This window comes from Elephas maximus, chromosome 13 (genome assembly GCF_024166365.1).
Source record: "Elephas maximus indicus isolate mEleMax1 chromosome 13, mEleMax1 primary haplotype, whole genome shotgun sequence".
NCBI classification, from domain to species: domain Eukaryota; kingdom Metazoa; phylum Chordata; class Mammalia; order Proboscidea; family Elephantidae; genus Elephas; species Elephas maximus.
In genome coordinates this window covers 100586275-100598988 of record NC_064831.1, presented here as the reverse complement: position 1 = coordinate 100598988, position 12714 = coordinate 100586275, and the positions used below count along the sequence as shown (strand labels likewise).

Genomic DNA, 12714 nt, shown 5'->3' with positions numbered 1-12714 from the left:
TGCTTATCAACCATCAGAAGATCTCTTGGCACAAACAGAGCAGGAGTCTTATGGAAACTCTACGGGATTCCAATGAACTGTGTAGGAACAGTGATCTTTGCACTCGTGCAAGGCAGCATTTACACCTGCATTCACTGTCTACAGCTCCAAGGAAACATGACTTCCTGTGGCATGAACCTGAAACTGCTCACGACCCTCGTGTCCTCCTCACACATGGCATAGACCCTGACTTTAGATTTTCTACGCGGGTATCTGTGCAGCTACCTTCACTTGAAAGCTGGAGCCAGCTATCAGACTACGGAATCTCTCATCCAATTTCAAGCTTCCTGGGAAAAGTGCCCTGCAGATCCCAAGAAGCCAGCTGAAACTGACAAACGCTTTCAATATGGCAAGTTGACCAGTCTCCCATAGAGCTCTGAGCCATTCACCTCCCATAAATATCTTGGGAAAATACATTCTTCTCGTTGTGCATTTCTCCCAATTCCCTAGGACGTATCGGACTTGGACCCCGGCTATCGGAGACGACTCAAGCGCACATTTTTCAGGATCCTCAGATTCCTAAGTATCCATCCACGCACATCACTGCCACTTAGTCAACCAGGCAAGGTCAAGCAAACACCAGGGGACATGCCTCAGCTTTGTCAACAACCTCTACTGCCTTTTGGGCTGCATCCTCACTTGCCCAAGTGTCAGATGGGGCCAGGGAAAATCACGGTGATTCCCTCACCTTGTGACCTCGCCACGGTGAGTTTCATGGAAGCAGGTCTTTCTAAATGACACAAAAAGAGGAAAAGAGCCAAGGAATCAGCCTGACAAAAATCAGCCACCCAGGTGTTTTGGGTCACTTGGTGCAGGTGAAAGGAATGAAAATGGGGGTCTGCTCTAAAGAAGATCTATAAGGCCGGGGCAAAGGAGTGTCTCGCAGGGCCTCAGCATAAACCCACTGAGCACGATTTTTAGGTCATCATCTCTCTTCGAGACAGGTTATGTCATCATTGACCCGAGCCATATCTCTCCCCAGGAAAAATCCCCTGAGACCTGAAGATGCTTACCACAAATGTCTTCCTTCCACCGAGGAATGACACTGGGTGAGAGAATTCACACATCGTCTTCCAGTTTCCAGGGGAGTTGGCTTGACCCCCATGAAAGCAGGACAACAGACATCGACCTCACTATCCCTTGGAAAAGGGCAAATCAGTAAGACAAAGATCACAGGAGAGAAGCTCACTTCCCTATGGCTATGCTTTCTCCCAGATAGTCGCAAACATATGCACAAAATCAAGACACCCCTTTACAACCCACTGGGGAGACTGCTGACCCTTCACACAAAGTGAGACTCGTGCCTGGATGTAGTACAAATTCTCAGGAGCACGCAGGCAAAAGGAGCCTTTGCAATTGATTAACCCTGACTGATGTGTTGAAGGCAGCCAAATATGCGTCCAGGGGCACCGTCCAACGTGTTGGACTCTCGGGATACGGCACCCAAGAGTCCCCAGTAACTGGGGATCTTCAAATCAGCTGGAAGGACATTTGGGAATGAGTTCCTTTCCAAGAATTGTGCCAACACTTCTAGAAATTTCCACAGTCCTTCAACACTTTGATTTCACCACTGAGCCATGTAGAGACACAATCCAATCTACCTCAGGCCCGAATAATCCCTATAGAGGGAGAACATCTCCTCCTGTATATCAACCACCACAGGATCCTGTGGGGCATACAGAAAAGCAGTTCTACAGAATCTCTATGAGATTCCAAAGAACTGTCAAGAAAATGATCTTTCCGCATGCGGAAGGCAGCAGTTATGCCTGCATTTCCTGACTAGAGTGTTAGCCGATCGTGACTTCCTGTGGCACGTACCTGAAACTAGTCATGACGCGCGCATCGCGTTTACCAAATGCCATCGAACCTGACCTTAGTGTTTTGACTCAGATATTTGTGCTGCTACCTTTTCTCGATAGCTACAGTGAGGTATCAGGCTACTCGATTGTTCACCCAGTGCCAGGATTTGTGGGAAAGATACCCTGCAGATCCTAATCGTCCAGTCGCAACTGACACAGGCTTTCGACTATGGCAAGTATGTCCGGTTTCTCCAGTAGAGCTCCTAGCCATTCCCAAGCGGAAAATATATGAGAAAAGCACATTTGTCTCGCTGTGCATTCTCTCAATTCCGTAGACATACCAGGCTGGGCACCGGATGATCAAAAATTCCTCAAGTGGAAATTCTTCCAGGTTCCTGTGCTTCCTAACTATCCACCCGTGCATATCACCGCCACTTATTCAATCGGTCAGGTCAAGCTAAAAGCAGGGCACACGTCTCAGCTTCTCCACAAAACCCGACTGCCTTTTGGGCTCCGTTTTCACTTGTCCAAGTATCAGCAGGGACAAGGTAAAACTGCCATCATTCACTCACCTTGTGTTCTTCCTGTGGTGAATCTCTTGGGAGTAGGTCTTTCTAAGTCAGAGAAAAAGAGGAAAGGAGCCAAGGAATCAGCTTGACAAAAATCGGTCAGTGAGGAGTTTTCGATCACGTGCTGGACGTAAAAGGAATCAAAACGGGCTCCATTCTAAAGGAGATCATTAAGATTGGGGAAAAGCAGTTTCCCTCTGGGCCTCAGCGTGATCCTATTGAGCGTGATTTTAATGTCATCATTTCTCTTCCAGAGAAGTGGAGGTGTCATCATTGACCCGAGACATATCAATCCCCAGGAAAAATCACCTGAGTCCTCAAGTTCCTTACCACAGACATCTTCCATCCAGCCCGGAATCATGCAGGATGAGAATGTTCGCACATCCTCTTCCAGGTTCCTGGGGAGTAGCTTGACCCTCATGAAAGCGGGAAAACAGGCCTGGACCTTGCAATCCTTTTAGGAAGGACAAAGAAGTAAGCCAGACATCGCACGAGAGACATCCATGGTCTAACAGCTAAGGTTTTTCCCACATGTGCTCAAAAATATGGACAACATCAAGACACGCACTTCTAACCCGTTAGGGAGACTGCTCACCCTTGACAGAAAGGCAGACATGTGCCAGATCAGGACATGGCATAGAGGTCTCAGACCGTAGTAAAAGAAACTCAGGAGGTCCCAGGCAAGGAGAGGCTTTTCATTTTGATCAGGCCTGGCCCATGTAACAAGGAAGCCAAATCTGTGTCCACAGGCACTGTCCCGTGCACGAGCACTCTCAGGAAATTACACCCAAGGGTTCCCCAAACTGGGGATCTTCAAACGAGCTGTGGGACACTCAGAAGAGTGCTTACTCCAAGAATTTGCCCCAAACTTCTCCTACGAATTTCCGGAGTTTGATTTCACCCTTGTGCCATGCAGAGACACAGACCCGGCCACCTCTTTCCCAAAGAACGGTAACACAGGGAACATATCTCCTCCTGCTTATCAACCATCGGAAGATCTCTTGGCACAAACAGAGCAGGAGTCTTATGGAAACTCTACGGGATTCCAATGAACTGTGTAGGAACAGTGATCTTTGCACTCGTGCAAGGCAGCATTTACACCTGCATTCACTGTCTACAGCTCCAAGGAAACATGACTTCCTGTGGCATGAACCTGAAACTGCTCACGACCCTCGTGTCCTCCTCACACATGGCATAGACCCTGACTTTAGATTTTCTACGCGGGTATCTGTGCAGCTACCTTCACTTGAAAGCTGGAGCCAGCTATCAGACTACGGAATCTCTCATCCAATTTCAAGATTCCTGGGAAAAGTGCCCTGCAGATCCTAAGAAGCCAGCTGAAACTGACAAACGCTTTCAATATGGCAAGTTGACCAGTCTCCCGTAGAGCTCTGAGCCATTCACCTCCCATAAATATCTTGGGAAAATACATTCTTCTCGTTGTGCATTTCTCCCAATTCCCTAGGACGTATCGGACTTGGACCCCGGCTATCGGAGACGACTCAAGCGCACATTTTTCAGGATCCTCAGATTCCTAAGTATCCATCCACGCACATCACTGCCACTTAGTCAACCAGGCAAGGTCAAGCAAACACCAGGGGACATGCCTCAGCTTTGTCAACAACCTCTACTGCCTTTTGGGCTGCATCCTCACTTGCCCAAGTGTCAGATGGGGCCAGGGAAAATCACGGTGATTCCCTCACCTTGTGACCTCGCCACCGTGAGTTTCATGGAAGCAGGTCTTTCTAAATGACACAAAAAGAGGAAAAGAGCCAAGGAATCAGCCTGGCAAAAATCAGCCACCCAGGTGTTTTGGGTCACTTGGTGCAGGTGAAAGGAATGAAAATGGGGGTCTGCTCTAAAGAAGATCTATAAGGCCGGGGCAAAGGAGTGTCTCGCAGGGCCTCAGCATAAACCCACTGAGCACGATTTTTAGGTCATCATCTCTCTTCGAGACAGGTTATGTCATCATTGACCCGAGCCATATCTCTCCCCAGGAAAAATCCCCTGAGACCTGAAGATGCTTACCACAAATGTCTTCCTTCCACCGAGGAATGACACTGGGTGAGAGAATTCACACATCGTCTTCCAGTTTCCAGGGGAGTTGGCTTGACCCCCATGAAAGCAGGACAACAGACATCGACCTCACTATCCCTTGGAAAAGGGCAAATCAGTAAGACAAAGATCACAGGAGAGAAGCTCACTTCCCTATGGCTATGCTTTCTCCCAGATAGTCGCAAACATATGCACAAAATCAAGACACCCCTTTACAACCCACTGGGGAGACTGCTGACCCTTCACACAAAGTGAGACTCGTGCCTGGATGTAGTACAAATTCTCAGGAGCACGCAGGCAAAAGGAGCCTTTGCAATTGATTAACCCTGACTGATGTGTTGAAGGCAGCCAAATATGCGTCCAGGGGCACCGTCCAACGTGTTGGACTCTCGGGATACGGCACCCAAGAGTCCCCAGTAACTGGGGATCTTCAAATCAGCTGGAAGGACATTTGGGAATGAGTTCCTTTCCAAGAATTGTGCCAACACTTCTAGAAATTTCCACAGTCCTTCAACACTTTGATTTCACCACTGAGCCATGTAGAGACACAATCCAATCTACCTCAGGCCCGAATAATCCCTATAGAGGGAGAACATCTCCTCCTGTATATCAACCACCACAGGATCCTGTGGGGCATACAGAAAAGCAGTTCTACAGAATCTCTATGAGATTCCAAAGAACTGTCAAGAAAATGATCTTTCCGCATGCGGAAGGCAGCAGTTATGCCTGCATTTCCTGACTAGAGTGTTAGCCGATCGTGACTTCCTGTGGCACGTACCTGAAACTAGTCATGACGCGCGCATCGCGTTTACCAAATGCCATCGAACCTGACCTTAGTGTTTTGACTCAGATATTTGTGCTGCTACCTTTTCTTGATAGCTACAGTGAGGTATCAGACTACTCGATTGTTCACCCAGTGCCAGGATTTGTGGGAAAGATACCCTGCAGATCCTAATCGTCCAGTCGCAACTGACACAGGCTTTCGACTATGGCAAGTATGTCCGGTTTCTCCAGTAGAGCTCCTAGCCATTCCCAAGCGGAAAATATATGAGAAAAGCACATTTGTCTCGCTGTGCATTCTCTCAATTCCGTAGACATACCAGGCTGGGCACCGGATGATCAAAAATTCCTCAAGTGGAAATTCTTCCAGGTTCCTGTGCTTCCTAACTATCCACCCGTGCATATCACCGCCACTTATTCAATCGGTCAGGTCAAGCTAAAAGCAGGGCACGCGTCTCAGCTTCTCCACAAAACCCGACTGCCTTTTGGGCTCCGTTTTCACTTGTCCAAGTATCAGCAGGGACAAGGTAAAACTGCCATCATTCACTCACCTTGTGTTCTTCCTGTGGTGAATCTCTTGGGAGTAGGTCTTTCTAAGTCAGAGAAAAAGAGGAAAGGAGCCAAGGAATCAGCTTGACAAAAATCGGTCAGTGAGGAGTTTTCGATCACGTGCTGGACGTAAAAGGAATCAAAACGGGCTCCATTCTAAAGGAGATCATTAAGATTGGGGAAAAGCAGTTTCCCTCTGGGCCTCAGCGTGATCCTATTGAGCGTGATTTTAATGTCATCATTTCTCTTCCAGAGAAGTGGAGGTGTCATCATTGACCCGAGACATATCAATCCCCAGGAAAAATCACCTGAGTCCTCAAGTTCCTTACCACAGACATCTTCCATCCAGCCCGGAATCATGCAGGATGAGAATGTTCGCACATCCTCTTCCAGGTTCCTGGGGAGTAGCTTGACCCTCATGAAAGCGGGAAAACAGGCCTGGACCTTGCAATCCTTTTAGGAAGGACAAAGAAGTAAGCCAGACATCGCACGAGAGACATCCATGGTCTAACAGCTAAGGTTTTTCCCACATGTGCTCAAAAATATGGACAACATCAAGACACGCACTTCTAACCCGTTAGGGAGACTGCTCACCCTTGACAGAAAGGCAGACATGTGCCAGATCAGGACATGGCATAGAGGTCTCAGACCGTAGTAAAAGAAACTCAGGAGGTCCCAGGCAAGGAGAGGCTTTTCATTTTGATCAGGCCTGGCCCATGTAACAAGGAAGCCAAATCTGTGTCCACAGGCACTGTCCCGTGCACGAGCACTCTCAGGAAATTACACCCAAGGGTTCCCCAAACTGGGGATCTTCAAACGAGCTGTGGGACACTCAGAAGAGTGCTTACTCCAAGAATTTGCCCCAAACTTCTCCTACGAATTTCCGGAGTTTGATTTCACCCTTGTGCCATGCAGAGACACAGACCCGGCCACCTCTTTCCCAAAGAACGGTAACACAGGGAACATATCTCCTCCTGCTTATCAACCATCAGAAGATCTCTTGGCACAAACAGAGCAGGAGTCTTATGGAAACTCTACGGGATTCCAATGAACTGTGTAGGAACAGTGATCTTTGCACTCGTGCAAGGCAGCATTTACACCTGCATTCACTGTCTACAGCTCCAAGGAAACATGACTTCCTGTGGCATGAACCTGAAACTGCTCACGACCCTCGTGTCCTCCTCACACATGGCATAGACCCTGACTTTAGATTTTCTACGCGGGTATCTGTGCAGCTACCTTCACTTGAAAGCTGGAGCCAGCTATCAGACTACGGAATCTCTCATCCAATTTCAAGCTTCCTGGGAAAAGTGCCCTGCAGATCCCAAGAAGCCAGCTGAAACTGACAAACGCTTTCAATATGGCAAGTTGACCAGTCTCCCGTAGAGCTCTGAGCCATTCACCTCCCATAAATATCTTGGGAAAATACATTCTTCTCGTTGTGCATTTCTCCCAATTCCCTAGGACGTATCGGACTTGGACCCCGGCTATCGGAGACGACTCAAGCGCACATTTTTCAGGATCCTCAGATTCCTAAGTATCCATCCACGCACATCACTGCCACTTAGTCAACCAGGCAAGGTCAAGCAAACACCAGGGGACATGCCTCAGCTTTGTCAACAACCTCTACTGCCTTTTGGGCTGCATCCTCACTTGCCCAAGTGTCAGATGGGGCCAGGGAAAATCACGGTGATTCCCTCACCTTGTGACCTCGCCACGGTGAGTTTCATGGAAGCAGGTCTTTCTAAATGACACAAAAAGAGGAAAAGAGCCAAGGAATCAGCCTGACAAAAATCAGCCACCCAGGTGTTTTGGGTCACTTGGTGCAGGTGAAAGGAATGAAAATGGGGGTCTGCTCTAAAGAAGATCTATAAGGCCGGGGCAAAGGAGTGTCTCGCAGGGCCTCAGCATAAACCCACTGAGCACGATTTTTAGGTCATCATCTCTCTTCGAGACAGGTTATGTCATCATTGACCCGAGCCATATCTCTCCCCAGGAAAAATCCCCTGAGACCTGAAGATGCTTACCACAAATGTCTTCCTTCCACCGAGGAATGACACTGGGTGAGAGAATTCACACATCGTCTTCCAGTTTCCAGGGGAGTTGGCTTGACCCCCATGAAAGCAGGACAACAGACATCGACCTCACTATCCCTTGGAAAAGGGCAAATCAGTAAGACAAAGATCACAGGAGAGAAGCTCACTTCCCTATGGCTATGCTTTCTCCCAGATAGTCGCAAACATATGCACAAAATCAAGACACCCATTTACAACCCACTGGGGAGACTGCTGACCCTTCACACAAAGTGAGACTCGTGCCTGGATGTAGTACAAATTCTCAGGAGCACGCAGGCAAAAGGAGCCTTTGCAATTGATTAACCCTGACTGATGTGTTGAAGGCAGCCAAATATGCGTCCAGGGGCACCGTCCAACGTGTTGGACTCTCGGGATACGGCACCCAAGAGTCCCCAGTAACTGGGGATCTTCAAATCAGCTGGAAGGACATTTGGGAATGAGTTCCTTTCCAAGAATTGTGCCAACACTTCTAGAAATTTCCACAGTCCTTCAACACTTTGATTTCACCACTGAGCCATGTAGAGACACAATCCAATCTACCTCAGGCCCGAATAATCCCTATAGAGGGAGAACATCTCCTCCTGTATATCAACCACCACAGGATCCTGTGGGGCATACAGAAAAGCAGTTCTACAGAATCTCTATGAGATTCCAAAGAACTGTCAAGAAAATGATCTTTCCGCATGCGGAAGGCAGCAGTTATGCCTGCATTTCCTGACTAGAGTGTTAGCCGATCGTGACTTCCTGTGGCTCGTACCTGAAACTAGTCATGACGCGCGCATCGCGTTTACCAAATGCCATCGAACCTGACCTTAGTGTTTTGACTCAGATATTTGTGCTGCTACCTTTTCTCGATAGCTACAGTGAGGTATCAGACTACTCGATTGTTCACCCAGTGCCAGGATTTGTGGGAAAGATACCCTGCAGATCCTAATCGTCCAGTCGCAACTGACACAGGCTTTCGACTATGGCAAGTATGTCCGGTTTCTCCAGTAGAGCTCCTAGCCATTCCCAAGCGGAAAATATATGAGAAAAGCACATTTGTCTCGCTGTGCATTCTCTCAATTCCGTAGACATACCAGGCTGGGCACCGGATGATCAAAAATTCCTCAAGTGGAAATTCTTCCAGGTTCCTGTGCTTCCTAACTATCCACCCGTGCATATCACCGCCACTTATTCAATCGGTCAGGTCAAGCTAAAAGCAGGGCACGCGTCTCAGCTTCTCCACAAATCCCGACTGCCTTTTGGGCTCCGTTTTCACTTGTCCAAGTATCAGCAGGGACAAGGTAAAACTGCCATCATTCACTCACCTTGTGTTCTTCCTGTGGTGAATCTCTTGGGAGTAGGTCTTTCTAAGTCAGAGAAAAAGAGGAAAGGAGCCAAGGAATCAGCTTGACAAAAATCGGTCAGTGAGGAGTTTTCGATCACGTGCTGGACGTAAAAGGAATCAAAACGGGCTCCATTCTAAAGGAGATCATTAAGATTGGGGAAAAGCAGTTTCCCTCTGGGCCTCAGCGTGATCCTATTGAGCGTGATTTTAATGTCATCATTTCTCTTCCAGAGAAGTGGAGGTGTCATCATTGACCCGAGACATATCAATCCCCAGGAAAAATCACCTGAGTCCTCAAGTTCCTTACCACAGACATCTTCCATCCAGCCCGGAATCATGCAGGATGAGAATGTTCGCACATCCTCTTCCAGGTTCCTGGGGAGTAGCTTGACCCTCATGAAAGCGGGAAAACAGGCCTGGACCTTGCAATCCTTTTAGGAAGGACAAAGAAGTAAGCCAGACATCGCACGAGAGACATCCATGGTCTAACAGCTAAGGTTTTTCCCACATGTGCTCAAAAATATGGACAACATCAAGACACGCACTTCTAACCCGTTAGGGAGACTGCTCACCCTTGACAGAAAGGCAGACATGTGCCAGATCAGGACATGGCATAGAGGTCTCAGACCGTAGTAAAAGAAACTCAGGAGGTCCCAGGCAAGGAGAGGCTTTTCATTTTGATCAGGCCTGGCCCATGTAACAAGGAAGCCAAATCTGTGTCCACAGGCACTGTCCCGTGCACGAGCACTCTCAGGAAATTACACCCAAGGGTTCCCCAAACTGGGGATCTTCAAACGAGCTGTGGGACACTCAGAAGAGTGCTTACTCCAAGAATTTGCCCCAAACTTCTCCTACGAATTTCCGGAGTTTGATTTCACCCTTGTGCCATGCACAGACACAGACCCGGCCACCTCTTTCCCAAAGAACGGTAACACAGGGAACATATCTCCTCCTGCTTATCAACCATCAGAAGATCTCTTGGCACAAACAGAGCAGGAGTCTTATGGAAACTCTACGGGATTCCAATGAACTGTGTAGGAACAGTGATCTTTGCACTCGTGCAAGGCAGCATTTACACCTGCATTCACTGTCTACAGCTCCAAGGAAACATGACTTCCTGTGGCATGAACCTGAAACTGCTCACGACCCTCGTGTCCTCCTCACACATGGCATAGACCCTGACTTTAGATTTTCTACGCGGGTATCTGTGCAGCTACCTTCACTTGAAAGCTGGAGCCAGCTATCAGACTACGGAATCTCTCATCCAATTTCAAGCTTCCTGGGAAAAGTGCCCTGCAGATCCCAAGAAGCCAGCTGAAACTGACAAACGCTTTCAATATGGCAAGTTGACCAGTCTCCCGTAGAGCTCTGAGCCATTCACCTCCCATAAATATCTTGGGAAAATACATTCTTCTCGTTGTGCATTTCTCCCAATTCCCTAGGACGTATCGGACTTGGACCCCGGCTATCGGAGACGACTCAAGCGCACATTTTTCAGGATCCTCAGATTCCTAAGTATCCATCCACGCACATCACTGCCACTTAGTCAACCAGGCAAGGTCAAGCAAACACCAGGGGACATGCCTCAGCTTTGTCAACAACCTCTACTGCCTTTTGGGCTGCATCCTCACTTGCCCAAGTGTCAGATGGGGCCAGGGAAAATCACGGTGATTCCCTCACCTTGTGACCTCGCCACGGTGAGTTTCATGGAAGCAGGTCTTTCTAAATGACACAAAAAGAGGAAAAGAGCCAAGGAATCAGCCTGGCAAAAATCAGCCACCCAGGTGTTTTGGGTCACTTGGTGCAGGTGAAAGGAATGAAAATGGGGGTCTGCTCTAAAGAAGATCTATAAGGCCGGGGCAAAGGAGTGTCTCGCAGGGCCTCAGCATAAACCCACTGAGCACGATTTTTAGGTCATCATCTCTCTTCGAGACAGGTTATGTCATCATTGACCCGAGCCATATCTCTCCCCAGGAAAAATCCCCTGAGACCTGAAGATGCTTACCACAAATGTCTTCCTTCCACCGAGGAATGACACTGGGTGAGAGAATTCACACATCGTCTTCCAGTTTCCAGGGGAGTTGGCTTGACCCCCATGAAAGCAGGACAACAGACATCGACCTCACTATCCCTTGGAAAAGGGCAAATCAGTAAGACAAAGATCACAGGAGAGAAGCTCACTTCCCTGTGGCTATGCTTTCTCCCAGATAGTCGCAAACATATGCACAAAATCAAGACACCCATTTACAACCCACTGGGGAGACTGCTGACCCTTCACACAAGGTGAGACTCGTGCCTGGATGTAGTACAAATTCTCAGGAGCACGCAGGCAAAAGGAGCCTTTGCAATTGATTAACCCTGACTGATGTGTTGAAGGCAGCCAAATATGCGTCCAGGGGCACCGTCCAACGTGTTGGACTCTCGGGATACGGCACCCAAGAGTCCCCAGTAACTGGGGATCTTCAAATCAGCTGGAAGGACATTTGGGAATGAGTTCCTTTCCAAGAATTGTGCCAACACTTCTAGAAATTTCCACAGTCCTTCAACACTTTGATTTCACCACTGAGCCATGTAGAGACACAATCCAATCTACCTCAGGCCCGAATAATCCCTATAGAGGGAGAACATCTCCTCCTGTATATCAACCACCACAGGATCCTGTGGGGCATACAGAAAAGCAGTTCTACAGAATCTCTATGAGATTCCAAAGAACTGTCAAGAAAATGATCTTTCCGCATGCGGAAGGCAGCAGTTATGCCTGCATTTCCTGACTAGAGTGTTAGCCGATCGTGACTTCCTGTGGCACGTACCTGAAACTAGTCATGACGCGCGCATCGCGTTTACCAAATGCCATCGAACCTGACCTTAGTGTTTTGACTCAGATATTTGTGCTGCTACCTTTTCTTGATAGCTACAGTGAGGTATCAGACTACTCGATTGTTCACCCAGTGCCAGGATTTGTGGGAAAGATACCCTGCAGATCCTAATCGTCCAGTCGCAACTGACACAGGCTTTCGACTATGGCAAGTATGTCCGGTTTCTCCAGTAGAGCTCCTAGCCATTCCCAAGCGGAAAATATATGAGAAAAGCACATTTGTCTCGCTGTGCATTCTCTCAATTCCGTAGACATACCAGGCTGGGCACCGGATGATCAAAAATTCCTCAAGTGGAAATTCTTCCAGGTTCCTGTGCTTCCTAACTATCCACCCGTGCATATCACCGCCACTTATTCAATCGGTCAGGTCAAGCTAAAAGCAGGGCACGCGTCTCAGCTTCTCCACAAAACCCGACTGCCTTTTGGGCTCCATTTTCACTTGTCCAAGTATCAGCAGGGACAAGGTAAAACTGCCATCATTCACTCACCTTGTGTTCTTCCTGTGGTGAATCTCTTGGGAGTAGGTCTTTCTAAGTCAGAGAAAAAGAGGAAAGGAGCCAAGGAATCAGCTTGACAAAAATCGGTCAGTGAGGAGTTTTCGATCACGTGCTGGACGTAAAAGGAATCAAAACGGGCTCCATTC

At 48.2% G+C, this 12714-nt stretch overlaps 7 non-coding genes across 7 annotated transcripts; all 7 read right to left on the bottom strand.

Moving 5' to 3' along the window:
• Nucleotides 1-924: 924 nt before the first annotated feature.
• Nucleotides 925-1002, bottom strand: LOC126057697 (small nucleolar RNA SNORD115). Its single transcript, XR_007512772.1, has one exon. It is a non-coding gene; the product is annotated as a small nucleolar RNA SNORD115 (small nucleolar RNA).
• Nucleotides 1003-2606: 1604 nt separating this feature from the next.
• On the bottom strand, nucleotides 2607-2687 carry LOC126057574 (small nucleolar RNA SNORD115). The gene has a single exon (XR_007512653.1). It is a non-coding gene; the product is annotated as a small nucleolar RNA SNORD115 (small nucleolar RNA).
• Nucleotides 2688-4307: 1620 nt separating this feature from the next.
• Nucleotides 4308-4385, bottom strand: LOC126057696 (small nucleolar RNA SNORD115). Its single transcript, XR_007512771.1, has one exon. It is a non-coding gene; the product is annotated as a small nucleolar RNA SNORD115 (small nucleolar RNA).
• A 1604-nt stretch (nucleotides 4386-5989) lies between these two features.
• LOC126057573 (small nucleolar RNA SNORD115) lies at nucleotides 5990-6070 on the bottom strand. The gene has a single exon (XR_007512652.1). It is a non-coding gene; the product is annotated as a small nucleolar RNA SNORD115 (small nucleolar RNA).
• A 1620-nt stretch (nucleotides 6071-7690) lies between these two features.
• LOC126057694 (small nucleolar RNA SNORD115) lies at nucleotides 7691-7768 on the bottom strand. Its single transcript, XR_007512770.1, has one exon. It is a non-coding gene; the product is annotated as a small nucleolar RNA SNORD115 (small nucleolar RNA).
• Nucleotides 7769-9372: 1604 nt separating this feature from the next.
• Nucleotides 9373-9453, bottom strand: LOC126057572 (small nucleolar RNA SNORD115). The gene has a single exon (XR_007512651.1). It is a non-coding gene; the product is annotated as a small nucleolar RNA SNORD115 (small nucleolar RNA).
• A 1620-nt stretch (nucleotides 9454-11073) lies between these two features.
• LOC126057693 (small nucleolar RNA SNORD115) lies at nucleotides 11074-11151 on the bottom strand. Its single transcript, XR_007512769.1, has one exon. It is a non-coding gene; the product is annotated as a small nucleolar RNA SNORD115 (small nucleolar RNA).
• Nucleotides 11152-12714: the final 1563 nt, after the last annotated feature.